The sequence below is a fragment of the Lepisosteus platostomus genome, chromosome 13 (genome assembly GCF_059453375.1).
Source record: "Lepisosteus platostomus isolate fLepPlt1 chromosome 13, fLepPlt1.hap1, whole genome shotgun sequence".
In the NCBI taxonomy this organism is placed as follows: Eukaryota; Metazoa; Chordata; class Actinopteri; order Semionotiformes; family Lepisosteidae; genus Lepisosteus; species Lepisosteus platostomus.
Genome location: NC_142623.1, coordinates 15,759,892 through 15,777,345, shown reverse-complemented (window position 1 = coordinate 15,777,345; position 17,454 = coordinate 15,759,892). Strand labels below are relative to the sequence as shown.

The following is a 17,454-nucleotide window of genomic DNA, read 5'->3' as shown; positions in this document are numbered from 1 at the left end:
GTAGCTAAGTAACTGCTGCAGACATCTAAGGCAAAAATCTATGTTTGGTTAATCAACTAGTGCCGAAATATCTAGCATCCCACTTGGTTTACTTGTGTGCCACTGTGAGTGATAAACGACTCTAGCATGCTTTTCAAAATTCCAGTTATCTCCATGCAAAGAAACCTTTCTTCACATTAAGATGGCAATTTTATTAAGAAATTATTCCATGCAGCTACGGCAGACAGACACCACCACAGTCTCCTGCAGGGATAAGCACATTTTAAATGCATGTGGAAAGGTTGTGAGAATCTGGAACAAGCTACCCAGCCATGCTGCTGAAGCTGATACCCGGTCTTCTTTCAGGAAATCAGCTGGATGAGATCCTCAGATCAATTTGCTACAAACTACTATATAGGCTGGATGGGTGGAATGGGCTCCTCTCCTCTCATTTGTAACTTTTCTTATGTTCTTGTAAGAATAAAATAGGTCAGTGAACATCAGAGAGGTTTACAATATCCTGTTCCTTCTTTGTGAATGCATTCTGGCTCAAGGATATGTCTCTGCATTATTGCTCATTTTAGAGCAGGGGACTCACCCATTAACCAGTAAATCCAGCCTTCCACAGCACCAGATTGGGTGTTTGATAGATTAGCCCTCTGTTACATTCAGACTCACACTGCCACCACGAAACACCATACTCAATAATAAGAATATACTTCTTTGGAGGTAACTGTAAGAAAATAAGGCATGCACAGCCCACACTTATTTCTTCATATTGCATGTGGGCAAAACAGTGCTTTTTCTTCAGTGTCCTACTCTTGATTGTTGACCATACCTGATTTTCTTTAGAAGGGCACACAATCACAATTCTCTCTCTCTATGCATGGCCACTATTAACATCTCTGATATTTGCTCAGTCTAATCATGTAAGCACTTACTTATTTTACTGTGCAAAGTTCTTTCAGTAAGAAAAAAGAAAAAAACTACTTACTAATATTGTTTTAAACAAAGCATTTCTCAGATGCAAGAAAGTGGAAAAGCACATATTGATTTGCCAAAGGTGGGTGGATTTCACAGTAAGAAAAAGTCAGGCTTAAGATACAAAAACACAGATGTTAGATACCTCATCTAACCCAGCATTCACACCCAGAACTTCTGTGTGTGTAAAGTACAGAAAACGATTATGACAAACTTAAAAACCTGGGCCTTGAAAAATTTGTTGGACCAAACACAAAACTCATTGTACCTTGTTGCATGATTTGAAGTTGGTGTTTTATAACACATTTGTGCCATTTCCATAATTCTGCACGCTATGCCAGTGACAGATCAGAATACGCCACATAAATCCAATAATACCAGCTACCTGTATACTATAGCCCCAGCAGCCATGTCACTATATTACAAATGGTCAAAAAATAATCAAATACCCTATTTAGATCTATTCAGATGGAACTGGAATGCAATGCATTTCAGTAAAACAAACACCGCAGTTTATGTATATTGTAAAGCTCTAAAGATAGAAAAAATCATTAAACTGAAACTGAAATAATTTTATGAGGGCAAAAATCTCATACAGTGCAGAACACAATCTCTAGGGGTGACCAATCCACTGTGTTTGCAGATTTTCAAAGTCTCGTTGAAGCAGCAGAGCCTGAAGAACTGGGAGACACTGTTAGATTGGTCCAGTTAAGCAAGCCAACCAAGCTGGTTTAACTCATTAACAGAGAAAACAGATTGCCAGACACACCAGCCCTGCAGGCAAATACTGGGCAGCCCTTGTTCTAGAATCAGAACCACAATGTAACGGATTTAAACACGAACAAATAAAAGTAATTGGCAAAAACATTAAAACTTGATAAACATCCCTAACATGTCATGATTCTAACATATGTTCTTTTGGAAAACGCAAAGAAATCCTAACAGACTTTTCTGAAGCTGACTTTTCTCAGCCAAATACATAAGCATATACAGTGTACACGGCTGTTTCTGCCTCACTCTCTGCTCTGTCGTAAACAAGGCCTTTGTGCACCTCCAGGCACTGGCTACAACCACCAGTTCACACGTCTAATGACAGTAATTCTGCCTGGGCTCCCAGAAAAGACGAGAATAAAAAGTAATAAAAAGAGATTTTTATGCTGGCTATATATTAATTTCCGTCTATTATTCAGTGTGTAAAATAGCACCAGTGAAACTCTCCTCCACTGACACATTCGTGTAACAATTACAGTGCAGGGAAAGGGAAACAAGATTAATTGTTGGCAAAATGAGAATGATGCCGGGACGCCTCGACCAGGCACACCTCATTACACACCGAGGCAGACTTTACCGCCTCAGGGTTATTACTGTGCTCGGATTTGTGTCTTAATGTTTTTTGCTCTTTTCAGTCCCTCTGCAAGTGTTTTGTTGTTGCAGTGTTTTTTCATCCTCATTTACATTTCGGAGAAGAGAAATGACATTCTCTTCATTAACACTAGCCTTAATTAACAATATCTTATTAACCTTTTTTATTGATCTCCTGGGGGACACATGAAGAACTCAAGGAGATTCCTAAAACACTACATCTGTATGCACATACATACAGTACATATAACACATGTATTGAACCAACAATAGTACAAGTGCTGCCAAAGCAAGGACAAAAAAAGTGTATGTATTTATACACCCGCTGTAGGACACTTTCGTTCACAGCTGTGGCTCACTGCTAAGTATTTTGTTAAACTATAGCCCTTCATGTCTTACTGTAGCATAACAAAAAATGACTCTTTAATTTCTCTCCCTCTTCATTATCCTCTCTCTCTCTCCTTGCCAGCTCTAGTCTATTAGCTGATTGTTTGATATGCTGATTGTAACAAATGACTGTTAGCATTCTTTAAAAAGAAGAAGAAAAATCTAATTAACAGCATCTCATTTTTTTTTTTAAAAAGGCACTAACTCTTGACTGTTAATCATCTAAATGGCAGCTCCATACATGTGCACAAAAACTAATAGAAACTGGGTGCAGTTAGCTGAATGGATCAATGAGAACCTCGTGACTTATGAGAGGCCATCAGTCAAGGCACTGGCATGAAAAACCCTTTTGTCTTGCCACTGGCTGAGGTGCACAGAAACATAGTTTGCCATAGTTGTCACATTTACCATGCTTCTCCTATGGATGTATCATGCATTTGCTGTGATTATCTATGGTTTCATTATGTTTTATTACACTGGACCATTAGAACAATGAGAGCATAATTGTTGACACTACTGACAAGGGCAACGAAAATACTTACAGATGGGGCAAAGAGTTTTTTCTACTGAATGACCAAACAAATCTTTTCTTTTTTCAAGAATGCCCATTTCTCAAATTTCTCTCATTTAGTGTCAGCTATTATTTGTCTATAGAGCTAATTCACACATTTAATGAAGAGATGAGCACTGCAAATGAAATATTCACCAGCAAGCACTTCTTTTGGGGAAACAGAGGTGAAACATTCACTTTTCAGTGCTTTTAATCTAGGCTCATCCTCACTTGTAAAAGACATTCACTTTGTCATTCAAAAACTTTTTTTTGCTCCAGCTTGGCTGCAGAGAGCGAACTTTGTGCTGTTCCTCGGCCTTTGCTAGTCTCTCCACATCTCCCTCCAACACTTCCCTGCTATGTGCATCCCGACACATCAGAGCAGACAGCGCTTAAACTGGAGCGACGACATTCGCCTTCATCTGTCAGGACCACTTAGGCTCTGTGAGAGAGCGAGAGGGAGGGGAGATGGAGAGAAACTTCTCAATGGGCTGCCGTTGCTGAGAGGGAAGGAGACAGGCAGAATCGCTCCAGCGAGTTGCATCCTGCCAGTAACCGTGCAGCCCCAGCAGGGGGAAGACTTCTAGTAGCAACTGCGGCGCTCCAGCACAAGGACAGACGGCAGCCTCCACTGTGGGGCCACACTACATGGCTCATGGTCTCCGAGGAGAATAGAACATTCCCAGATGTAGGCTCAAATTCTGCATAAAACGCATTAAATTCAAAGAACGGAAGAAAGGCTGCAAGTGAGATGAGGCCCTTTAACCTGACTTTCTCCTTTGATTGCTAACCATGATATTGACCCAAGGACCTAATCCACCTTCTTTCCGAACCCCAGTTTTGACAGATTCATTGTCACTACTCTAGATGGAGTTCCTTCTATATTCAGTCCTGAATGCATTTTGAATTAATTCCTTTTCTTCAGATTTTTTCAGTGTTAAGCCTGGACCACATCTCAGAAATGGGGAAAACACTGAAATGGTTCAATAAGCAGTCCATGACAGGTATGATAAATTTTATGTTCTTGCTTGCTGCATTATGATGGAACATAGACTGTAACAGTACATGCATTATCTGGAGATCCGTACAAAATCCAAACTACATTGTGAAGTATGCAGCTACACATTTTTAACGCAGCATAATCCCAGCAAGCATCAATGCTTTCACTCACAATTCATATTAATTGGGTGGAATACACAGGTGAACAAAAGTGGCACTAGTTCTTGCTAGGGATGCTGAAGATGCCCAGATCTGGTGACAAATTACAGTATTGAAGAGCCGGTGTTATGTACCTGTATTAGTGATGTGACCCTTTGTTATTTCAGGAGGCTCCCTGGTGCAGCAACTTTATTTTCTGGGGGCATCCCTCCCCCCTCACCCTCTGATGAGCTGACACAAATGAAAATAAAGGACCTGCTAAACAGAATCCTTAGTCCTTCAAGGTCCTCTGTTATCCACGGATGGATAAATAGTATCAGTAGCGGGAAAGGGATGAAGGTGTTGAACTTGTGTCACACACATGCTGGGTGTCACCATCACCGGCGAGACATATTCCACCTGCCTGGGAAACCCAACTGTGTTCTCCAGTGAACTGTAAGGACCGCAAATTACACTCAGTCTTCATTATAATTGGCTGCTGTGCCATCTCTGCACCTCTGAGCCTCAGAAAAAAATAAAGGCTGACAGTATTAATAGACTATTTCTATTTTAGTTTTTTGCATCGCACGATTCTTGTAAAGCCTGGTGAGATAATTGAGCCTTTGGTGAGATCTGTTTTTTTAATGTTGTTTCTTGTCTGTTCTAAAAAAACAGTACATTACCTAAAGGCACAGATCAGCCCAGGGGCAGCACAAGCTTTATTTTCCATCTGAGGCTTGAATAAGGCTATTAAAACAATAGGTGAAAACAGCGATTCCATGCTGTCTGAGGGTGGACGTTTGTAAAAATAAAGGCACATGATTGAATGCTTTCCGTTCTCAGCACCGAGATGCAGGACAAGCTGTTTCTTGACTTCCTGTGTTGCTTGGCTCACCTCCCCTTGCTCAAGCCATCCAATGTGTACGTCGACTTCTCTCCCCTGCCACTGACTCGGCACCCTGTTTCTCTGGGCTTAGCTACCTGAAAGTGCACAACTTGTTCTTAGCTTAGATCATGCATTCTAAAGGAAACTTAAAAGAAATAAGCAAGCACGGGACGTTTATGCATCGGCTGAATCAGGTGTATATTTAACAAAATACATTGCTGTCAACACTACTAGAAACATCTCCCAAGGGGGATCGTACAAATTTCTAAAAAAATCCACACGCACAATCGACTTTAGACCCTGCAAAAACCATGTGACCAAACTACCAGGTCAGGTGGGTAGCTGCGTCAGCATGCATAGGCTGCATGTTCCTTTGCAAACTACCAGGTGCTGCTTTTTCTAATCCACTCCACAACGCACTGTATGTAACACACTGTTTGTCCAATCTTCTAGCACTGAAGATTCTAGCACTGCTTTTTGAGGCAATTGAAGGCATGCAATAAGGTTTATCAGCATTATCCCTCCTGCCAAGTAAAACTAAACCCCTTCCAACTTCCATTCTCTGTGCTCACTCTCAGCCTCATTGGAATGCATAACTGTATGTTTGTAGCCTTTAGGGTTCTTCAGACACAAACAGTCTTTGACTTAGTTTATGTTCCCCTCAGGAAGCATATTTAGTCAGGTGGACTTAAAAGGTTTCTCGGCTGCATATGACATACGTGGACTGTGACATCACAAAGCCACTGGTCTTGTATTGTGAGGTATTGTGTATTGTATTGTGAGGTTGAATCACCCTGACATTAATGACCCACGTTTCCACATTAAACCATTAAGAAATGTTGCTATCTCTAAAAAGCTGAAATGTTGCAACTTTTTCCATATTTCTTAAATTTATTCATTTATTTATCCTCTGTCTGCTTTGCTTTTATCTGCATGAAAGCAGGCAACAGCAATCTGGCAAAAGGCCTCATTTCAGGATGTAAACACTTAGCACAACAAACTCCGAGAGACAGACACAGACAGAGTGCAAAAGAGAGACAGAAAGAGAGAGAGGTGCTAGATAAAAAGAGAAAGGTTGCCAGACAGAGGGAAAGAGGGAGGCAGCACTGGGTCCTGACAAAGCAGTGCAAGACACACTATTATCTGTAATGACAATAAGTGTTATCAGGGCTTAAGCTTAATAACTTCCCAAGAGATAAAAACAAACCAAAGAATGCAATTTCTGGAGTCACAAGCCTTTTGGGCATCACTGTGGTGGTAATCAATTTAAACAGATAAAAAATCCACAACAGCTTTTATTAAGATAACATCAGTCATTAAGTAATTATCTTTTAAAAACATGGACCTGATATACAGTACTGAACTGTACACAAGTGACATACAGTACTGTAAAATTTAAATCCATTTTTTAAAATACTATGTCTGGTTAGAGGTTCATGATTTTTATTTATACTTCAGAATTAAAGAAAGAGATGTGATGTCTCTTTCAGTATTTGCCTAATTTTGTGTCTTGTCTCTGTATAAAGTGAATTATTTAACACTTCAGCGAAGAATACTATGAACTGAAAGCTGTGAAGAGCACACCTCCCTAGTTGTATATTTCCATCACTGCCCCACCACCTGTGAATCCTATTTAATATTCCAGAAATGCTGAAGTGCCTGCCAAGCCACGAGACGCTATCCATGGAAATCAGATAGAAATCTGGAGGGCAGAAGGGCAAGATCAGGCCCCTCTATTGAGTGTTTCCCAGAGAGCCTCAGGTGTGTGGAACCCAGATAAACTCAACATGCGATCCAGCCTCATGTCTCATCGGTTAATTAGTCCCAGGTGCATCTAATTAAGCACATAATAGGTCTGGAAGTGTTCCAGCATTCACGGGGTGAAGGACTGAAGCATATACTCATTTTCAACAAATAGATTCCCAAACTCTCTAAATATGGTATGATTTCCAGTTATTAATCAATTATCAATGTATAGAATAGCTCATTTCCTTAAGTGGACCAGTTTAACTATCTTTCCCCAATTTTAAACTGCTGATGATTCAAAGGGGGCTACCAAAGCTGTCATACAAATACTTGTCCCATTAAATGGGTATGCTGGCTTTCCTACTGAGCCTTCCTTATTACTTAATTGAAGACATTGGATCCATGATGCAAAATGATAAGATTATCCATTATTAGTCACTCACTAGTAATGCACTCTTGTAACCAAGGCACTAGTCCACCTAAGATCTCCCAAATCAAGCCTACACAGTCATTACTCCCTAATAATACATTACGTGAAAGGTGTCCCATATTTGATGCAATTAAAGCTTTTCTAAAGTGATATCTAGAGTGATAATGGGAATGGCAAAGGCCACTGGAATTTAGTTTCATCCATTTCAAAGCACTAATGCAACCAGGCAGGGTTCAGAATGGCTGTGGATGAACCTTTCTTCTGAAATATAAAACATGTGGTGAAATGTAACTACACGTTTAAAGCATCCCACCAGACTCCCAGTAAATAACTGGGTAACAGGATGAGATCCTAGAATCAATAACGTACTGGACCAGTAAAAAAGTGCAAAGTGCTAAAAGGCCTCCTCTCATGACATTATTCTGTTCTTATGGCTGTTTGTAAAGTGTCAAAGTGGGGACACTGTATATCAAATAAACAGTTTTATTTAAGTTTACAGATTTTTTTTTACAGATGTTTAATTTAAGACTACAGAATTGTATTTGATGCAATCTTTCACGTAATACCAATGACAAAAAAAATAATATCTAGTTTTCTTTTCCTTTTTTCGTTGTTGTTTAACATCTGCATTATTTTATCCTCCCACAAAAGACGTATCCTAGCAACACTAGTGCAGGGAGGCCTCTTCACTTTAATATAACATTTAAAATGATCGGCGGTCATTTTGTAGCGTTACTTGTCAGGAGCTACTGAAGAAGAGTTATTAGAGAATGACATTTAGGAGCGCTGGAGATGAGAGGGGAAGACAATGATAAGTGAAATGACGACCTGAGATTTAGAGAGTAGTGTCTGAAAACTAATTGTCACTGGCAGAGCCTAGCTGCACCTGGATAAGTTTGAAAAAGAGCTTGAACTGTGAATAGCTTATCTTATAGTTGAGGGATGTCTATCAGGACTGTTTCCTCACCCTCCAGCATGTAGTTTCTTCATGCTGATTCTCACAGCTTTTAAAGGGAGTAGCAGTTAGTCATCTTTGCCAATTGGTGATTCATATATGTCAATTAAAGCGGAAACATCTGAGAAAAACATGATGTCTGCTGCTGTTTCACAACGTTTGCTACTCACGGATCAGATTTAAGAAACAAGCAAAACATACATAACTACATTGATTATTTGAAAATGATTTGGAACACAGTTCAGACTGTACTGGAATGTAAACATAAGAAAAACACAAATCCAAGGAAACTGGATGATGCAGAAATCTGTGGTCTTAGTTTTTCTCCTTTCTGCTCCTTTTGTAAAAAAGGAATATTGTCAGATATGAAAATGAGAGAAAGACTAACTGTCATATCTTCCTCAAAGAAAATACTGCAATAGGCTTTTAAAGTGATGATTGTTCGTTTTGGGTGTTGCTGCAGATGATCTGCAGGCCTACACAAGAGGCTGTAGAAACATTTGGGGTTTTCAAAAAGGTGCAGTGTGATCTGCAATCTCTGTGCTGTGAATTTCCCTTAGCTTTCAGTTGAAAGGTACAGTAACACAGAAAGGCCTTTTGATTAAGAGAGAGTTCGCTCCCTAAACTGACAGGCAATTGTTGAATCCAAAAATGCTTGGAAGATGATAAGTAACAGAAGAAAAGAACAGCAAATTCACAGCACCTGGCAGAGCTTCAGAGACATAATCAAACACAGTCAAATAAGGTCCAGTCCTGGTCCTACTGTGATTAGCACAGACAGGGATTTGAGTTTACTAAACAGGTGCACAATTTCCATTAACAGGACCAGAAAAGGTTTAATACAATTACAGGTTAAATTACTTAAGACAAAACAGAACAGACAGATTGATTGATGGATAACATAATAGATTCATGCAGGCAGATCATCAGATAATTGTTAGTTTGTATATCTGTGCATTCTTCCTTGTTGCAGTGTTTTAGAAGGGGCTGTTTTCCCAAGGCGATTCCTGTTGCTGGAGAAAATATTGCAAACCAAGAGTAATCTATGTCAAGTTAGCAGGACTGTGAAGCTCTCTTTTAGCAGTAAGAGGGACACTACTGTTCAACACGTGAACAAGGTACTTCACCGGAATTCTTCCGGTAAAATACATACAGTAGTTGTATAAGTGCAACTCACACTGGATAAAAGCGTCAGCCAAATAAATTAGTAACTAATGCCTTCAGTGGGTAACATTCTGCTGGAGAGGAGCACAGATGCTTTGTATCACTTTACCAAAACAACACGGGAATGAAAATAAAGAACACACCTGCACTTCTGAATGATAGTCTTGATACACACATGGCAATTAACATTTATTAATATATTGCAAACTATGCCTGCTGAAAGATCAACATTTTAGGGATGACACAATAAGGAACCTTTTTAACTACGGCTTTTTTTAATTCATTATGCATTCTCAATTAAATCAGAGTAAGCACAGTTTCATTTGTAATTAGTTAATCAACAATCAATTTGAGCTCAAGGCTTGTCTTTGTTATGTTCATTGATCAGAAGGGCTCTTGTTCTGTGCCTGGTGAGGTCAATAGTGAAATCTGGCAGTAACCAAACAGCCATGCTGCATTTATTGCACAATGCAACATTAGAGGAATCTTATCTCCAAGACAAAAGTAATAGGGAAAAAAAAGCCAGCATTGCTTACTGCTTTATCCCATATTATCAGCAACCTCTTGGCAATGCATCATTATAAATGACTTTACAGGAACACACGTGCCATAATGTGACCAGATATCAAAGCCAACTGGTTTGTTCACAGGGCTCTATTGTACATACTGCATGCAAGACATAAACCAGACTCACAGGCTTTAAGATTTGGGCAATTTTTTAAGAAATGTTTTTCAAATATTGTTTTCAGATGGCAAAAAAAAAAGCTTGTTATGCACTAAAAGGTTTTAGAATGTTAACACACTTAAACAACAGCTTAGCTCGGCACATTTCATGTTATAAAGTAACCATTAAGAATTTTGGAAAATTTACAAGGAGAAAAGGAAAATCAATGTTTGTTGTGAAGGGCTGCCCTCTGCCAGAAGTCTTCAACATATTGGTTTATGCGCTTATCTCTTTATAGTTGGGATACAACACATTTTTATTTCTATTCTTGTTTTGAAACTGTTCGACATCACAGCTGGTGAACAAATGCCCACGCTCAAGTCCAAAACTGACACACAGTAACTGAAAAAAAGACTTTGCATTTCAAACTGAGAACCAGGGGGACCAGCAAGCTCAAGTGGTATCCAAAGGACTGGAAGGGGCAGCAAAGCCTGTAGGACACAATGTCCACTAATACTAGACAGCTGATTGTAATTGTCACAAATCTGGCTCTCCCATTTCAACACTCTCCAGGAAGAGCAGCAGAACCTGTTGGGTTGAAGAATGGCTGGGTTGAAGGACACTATCAGGGGAGCAGGAAGCTGTTACCAGATGAGGTCATGACTGGGGCACTAACTGCTCAATAATCCAACACTTGGTATGTTCCCACACATTCAAATTTCGGCACTGTGTATCAGTCATTTTCAATAACTCACAGAGGTGCTACCACTGACAGGACAGCCACAGTACTTCACGAAACAGACAGCCTGCAGGATCTTCTCAATCCACAAAACCATGTAAGAACTGGAGGTACTTTGTGTTTTACTGGTAATGGCATTTTCAACATTTGATTCTCCTATTCAGCCTGGTTACAATGTATTTCCAGCTTGTTCGCAAACCATAACACTATGTTTGACTATTTTAGATTTGCATTATAATGTTTATTATTTGAAGCCTTCTTGTTTTCTGATTTTTGTAACAGGCAATGTAACATAAGTGCATCTCAACTAAAGTCACACACCGTTCATCTAAAAAATAAGGCTATAATTCTAGTGATCAAATATCTGAAATATCAAATTCAGAAAAAAACACAATTACATAAATTAATTATGTATGACATAATCACAGAATTATTTAATTATCACACAAAACAAGGGAATCATGCTTGTAACTTCCAAACTATAAATATTTAGAATTAATGGAGACTTCTCACAAGGCCTTATCAAAACCTTTCAGACTTTGCAGTTTTTGGCTGTGATATAATTTGACAGCTCATAGTGGGCATGTGATGCCCCCTTTGTGGCAACAACAGAAAACTCCAAGTTAACCACAGTCCATTCTTTCACAAAGAAAGAAAATCTTGAGCCAGTGCCCTTGTCTTGCAATGGCAGCAGCTAAAAACGCTCCTGTGACCTCATAGGCCAGAGTGAGAAAAGATGTAGACTTGTGCTTTTGTCAAATGTGGGAGTTATTCATAACATTCTCAATGTTCTAGATGACCCAATCACTTTCAATGTGCACCTTCCACATAAGGTTTTTGAGAGGCTGAGGAATGCTCCATGGAATCCCTCCATACAGTATGCGGGAAAAAAACACTAACCTTAGAAAGTTGATGACTGAGTACAAAACCACATCACACAGTGCTTGCATTGTTGTAATTGAACATTATTTTAAGAACATTATAAACATGATTATGGTCTTTCTCTTCCTATAGATACCAGCCATGATGCACGTGCCAAACTTATCGATACAATGTCATATGATTTCAATAAGAAAGGAGAGTGTGCTTGTCTGTGGTCATGTACAAGATAAACTCTTCATCGATCGGCCGATAGTCAGTCTATTGATTTACACAAGGTGAGCCTTCCAGTGAGGCTGCTGGTAGCTTGCTGACAAGAGCCTCTCTTCTTTTCCCTCCCCAACATTAGTCCCAAGCCAAGGACGCCATCTGAAATCAAGATTTCTGCCTGCGTGGCACCAGGACGAGATAAGCACTGAACATGGTGGTAAGTTGAGGAATGATTTTATAAAGGCAGTATATATATATAGGCAGTGAACCTCAAGTGAAGATTAAAGATTTTTTTTTACTTTATTCTGCTGCAATGGTTGAAAAGTTTTAAATTACCGAATACTGCGGAATAACAGCAGGATGCTATGTTGATCATGCTGCCCTTTGCCCTTCTTACTGTATTAGCATACTAGCTTTGTTCACCCTCCCCACAACAGAAAGCCCTTAAAATGATTCCTGCAGACTTTTTGAAAGACAGACTGCTGTGAAAGACTTGCATTACCTAATCTTTTAGAAGTGCTTCTCATTTTGTGACAATTACTGTATTTTTTTCACAAGAAGCAGTAATTAGTAAACCTAGTGAAATCTGTGTGTCTCAAATTCGCTTTGCCTCTGAGGGCTTGTTATACTAGAGATCAAAACAATAGCTCTAAATCAATTTTTTCTTCATAACATTTTCAAAAAGAGATTGTTTTTGTTTTCTTTTTTCATTTAAAAGCTAAAAGCAGGTCTCTGTACTGGATGTCAATGTCACGGAAGACAATTCCATCACAGCACTCTCTTACTGGATGATAAGAATTTAAGAAGGATTACAAATGAGACAAAGCCATTTGGCCCCACTTGCTTGATTGCTAGCAATGAACTGATCCCAGAATCACATACGGCTTCTTCTTGCATCTGATGTCTGGAATAGTACATGCATTAAACCTGTAAAGATGCAATCATTTGCATGTAATTATTGTGGTGTGTGACAGCATGGTGGACAGTCTGAAAACACTGCTGTGTTAGAGTTCTTGGGCGCTGGGCACTTTTTTGCTCTGTTTTTCTCCCATCTTTCACAGACCTGCCAGTATGACGTCTCACACATCTGTGTAGTTCTGCTTCCCTCACAAAGCTTCTTGGAGAGGCTCAAGGTTTCCATGGTCCTTACCAAAGTTAAAGGATTTTCTAATAATGGATAGATGTTGCAGGATGGGAGCTATAAATCTTCAGCCAGGGTTGAAATCATTAGCTTTTCATACTTCTAACAGTAGCTCGCAATTTACATGGTAGGGAAGAACTGTGTTTTCTGCAGCTGTCTCATGTGAGGTTTGGGATGGATTGGATTACGTATGTAGGAGTTCACATTAGGCAGCTGCAGAAATCATTGTTTGTCTGTACACTAGCATGGGAAGCTAAAGACAGCATTGCTCATAGAGGGAAAGCTGCATTCTCAATCATGCAGAATGTTAATAAAACTCATAATATTGTAGGTCTGAATGCATGTACAATTGAGAAGACTGACAGCTTCTTAGAAGATTATAAACACATCAGCTTCAACAACCTGGTTGTGCATTTTTTCCGGGCCCCCGAGGCTCAGAGGCCCTTTACAAGTCCCTCCTGTCATCAGTCCTAAAAGCATCTCACATTTTCTACTGCAACCCTGTTTCAATCCTAAACTTGATCTCTAGGGCTGATTTTATCAAAACCTCTGAGGATTTGGAAAACTTCAATCAAATTCCTGTTAAAATCTCTTCTGTACCAGGTCGTAGCTATTCAGACGTCAGTGGGATTTAAAAATTGGGTGAGCAGATCAGTTTTGATTTTGAGTTTGATTTGATTTTGCTTAGCTCCCTTTGCCAACGGGCAAATCCTGTTGAATCTTTCTGCTACAGTGCCAGATTTGTCCCTTACCAGTCCATCTGACTGATGAGGAGTTACAAAAGCTGCTACACTATTTCAGAATAACTGACACCTCTTTACACAACAGCAAAAAAGGAGTCTATTTTAATAAAAAAAAATATCTGTAAAAGAACCCTGCAATTTAATTAGCTCACCAGGATCCATTACTAAACCACTCTGTCACAGAATGTGTGATTACACATGCAGCTCTTTACTCACGGAAATTAGATTTAAGCAAAATAAGGAATGTCTGCTGTTTTATTAAATTGAAATCTACATGGGCATTACAAATAGTTTAATTTTCAAAAATGAAATGTACATTTTACTTAACTGTTGAGATTAACTGTTGTTCTTTTTTTCCATGATACTAATGAATTTAAAGAAGAAGATGCAGCAGGCTTAATGACCTAAGTCAAGTTTTAATGGCTTATTCAAACAGATAGCACGCAGCTACGGAAATGGATACTGGCCATTAAACAATGCCTGGCTTATTGGAGTAACAAACTCTACCCCTTTTCCTTCCATCAAAGCCAGATTCATGCCCATGATTAAAGAAATCCCACAATGTTTGTTCCTTCATAACTATTATTAAAACCCCTACAGGCCTATGTTCTGCTGGTCTTGTTGTAACACGATGGTCTTTATTTTGAAGGGATCACCAGCCTGCAGTGCACATATTGTAGAAGCGCGGTCCCACATTCAAGAGCTTGACATGGAAACTGTTGCTCAAAAGACAAGAGGGAGGGAGCCCAGAAAAGAAGAAGAGCTCCGCGGCGGCCTGCATCAGTCCTGCTTTGTTGAGGTGCATTAATTTGCAAACACATTTCTTTTTTAAAGTGTGTTATTAAGAGCACAGTTTTCAATTTTTGCGTGAGACTTCTGTTCTGTTAAAGCAATAACCAATAAATTTGAATGTACTGTACATTATAGCAAGTATCACATAAAGGAAAAGCAGGGCTGTAAAACAACGACTAACACAAGATGCCGAATGCCATGCATATCCATTGACCACTAAACATTCAAACACAACGGCCATGTTGATATGCAACTCAAATTTTATGTTAGAATACATAATTTACTAAACTCCACAGCTGGTGAATGGAAACAATAAAAAACCGTAATGCAAAGGAAAATGCCACATCTGATTTTTTAATCAGAACTGAAGAGCCCATGAGTGCAGCGTACTATAATTTTCATCCAACTCAATCAATGTACATTTGGAAATAAAATCACAAAAGGGGAGCAAATGCACACCCATCTCTTTTTGTAATACTTCATCCCAAACAAATCGGTCCCGCCTTTCTCCTGCTCCAGTCTCTGCCATTTTCACTGCAATAAAGTGTATTCCAGACAACAGGCCAGTCAGGCAGACATACAGTAGAGCAGCATAGGACAAAAAGACTATATTAAAGATTTGGAAAACAAACATGGAAAATTGTATGCTCGAAACACACAATTGCTGTGTCACGTAGCAAATGAACTAAACAAAAATTAAATTAGTAATGCCTGGGCAGTTTAAAACAAGCCCCAGGCTAGATGTGCTGAACAACATCAACAACAACACAAAACAGCACAGCAAATCATAGGGAAGCGTCCCATTTGCATCAATAGGGCTTGTTGCTGGAACACTGCAATCCATTACACTGCACAATTCTGGAGCAACCTGCTCTTTAACTGTGCAACAGTAATTTCTGTTATCTGTTTTTCTGAAGGTGTGGCTGTAAAAAGCATGTGCAACACAAAAGGATGGAAGCTCACTGGGGCAATGAAACAGCACAAGTCTGCCGGGAGAAATCTTTTAAAGAACGGCCCTCATCAGCAGGAAAGTCTACAGTGCACTGCTATGCCTGACCTAATCTACACACTGTGGTCAGATCTGGTGACCACATTATAAACACAGCCCTACAACATTTGAAAGAGTGTGGAGTACAGCAGCCAAAATGGTCATATATGGGAAGAATGGAAGAATCTGAACTTTTTAATTGCCTCGAGCGATGAAGACTTCGAAGGCGATTTGATCAAGGAATCTGAAATTCTACAAGCACTGACAAAGCCAAGCCGCACCACTTCCTATGAGTCAACATATTGTTGCCCCGAACCAGAGACAATGATTGGGAGTCAGGTTACCGGCTGTTCTGGAAAGGAAACAGAAGTCAATACTGTCAACAGGAAAAATAATGATAGAAACTGCACGTCTGTGATTGGGAGAAAAAAAATTCACTTTGATTTAAAAACAACTTCATCACATTGGCCTTGAAAATTTCTGCAAGCCAGCTAAGAACCTTATATTTATGAACTCTGAATACCATTCTGTAAATAGACACAAAAGGTTGTTTTTATTAGTTTTCTTTTACACATCTGAGCGTCTGGGCTTTAATTCAAACAAAATCAATTCTGACTAGCCCTATGGTGAAAGTTTAACAGTACAAAAACAGGAAGAAGCAATTTATCCACGAGACAAAAAGTGATTTCACTACTGTCTTATTCTGCCAACCTTCTTTTAAATTCGGGGGAAAAAAAACACCTCATACTTAAGGAAAAAAACTCCATTTGCATGTGCTTTGCCATTTCAGACAGACTATAATAGTTGACATTTAAATCCCTGGGGGAAAAAACAATAGAAATATGAATCATTTCCCTTCACATGGTGCACGTCTTTGAATAAGCAAAGAGTTATGTCCCTTAACAACACAGCTTGTCTACCTTGCAATATAAATTCTTTATTCATAAATAACTAAAGATATATACAGTAGTTACGTTCCTGGTGCAAAATACTTCCCAAATATAATATCAAGATAAAGGAAATGTTATCAGGGAACTGCAAAAGACTTTATACAGCTCAGCCCGTGTTTGGTCTCCTATGAAGACAGTGGAGTTGCAAGAAACAATTATTCAGATTGGGTTTTTCCTGGAGGGCGTAGGAATGGCACTGAACAGCTAAAGAGTCTGTATTGATTAAGCTGCACTCTCTTGGTAGAAATGAAAGACAGCTCATGCGCCTGGAGAGAGAGAGAGGGAAAGACTTCACAAACAGCCACGTTGATAGTTTGCCTTCGTTCTTTTCAAAGAATGCGTTACAGAAATGCCGTTATAATTATTGACTGGATTAAACGGTTATACCTTGAAGGTAATCTCCTCTTTAGTGACAACTTAAATGTGTAAACCAGTCGTTTACAGCCAAAATACAGCCAAACCTTCTCTGCCAAAAGCCACAGTGAAGCCAAGTATTGGGCCACAACGTTTACAGACTGGAGCCAACGCTTACAAACACAAGTACGCTACAAAGGAATCCACAGTCCACATCCCACTCTGCCTTCTGAACACGTCTTTCCGTTCTGACCGGGAGATTGGCACCCAGGACAAGTCTCCACCTCCAACTTCCCCGAACAAGCACGCTGGACTTCTCTCTCTGCCGGGAGCAACAGAGCAGCCGTGCGCGGCAAAGCACACGCATTCACCCTCTGGATAACTGAGCCCATTTCATGGTTCTTAAAGTGCTTGATA

General features: G+C 39.5%; 1 protein-coding gene across 6 annotated transcripts in view; it reads right to left on the bottom strand.

Moving 5' to 3' along the window:
* The window catches only part of pde4a (phosphodiesterase 4A, cAMP-specific), a 292,647-nt gene that overhangs the window by 194,695 nt on the left and 80,498 nt on the right, over positions 1 to 17,454 (bottom strand). The gene's annotated exons all lie outside the window — the stretch shown is intronic.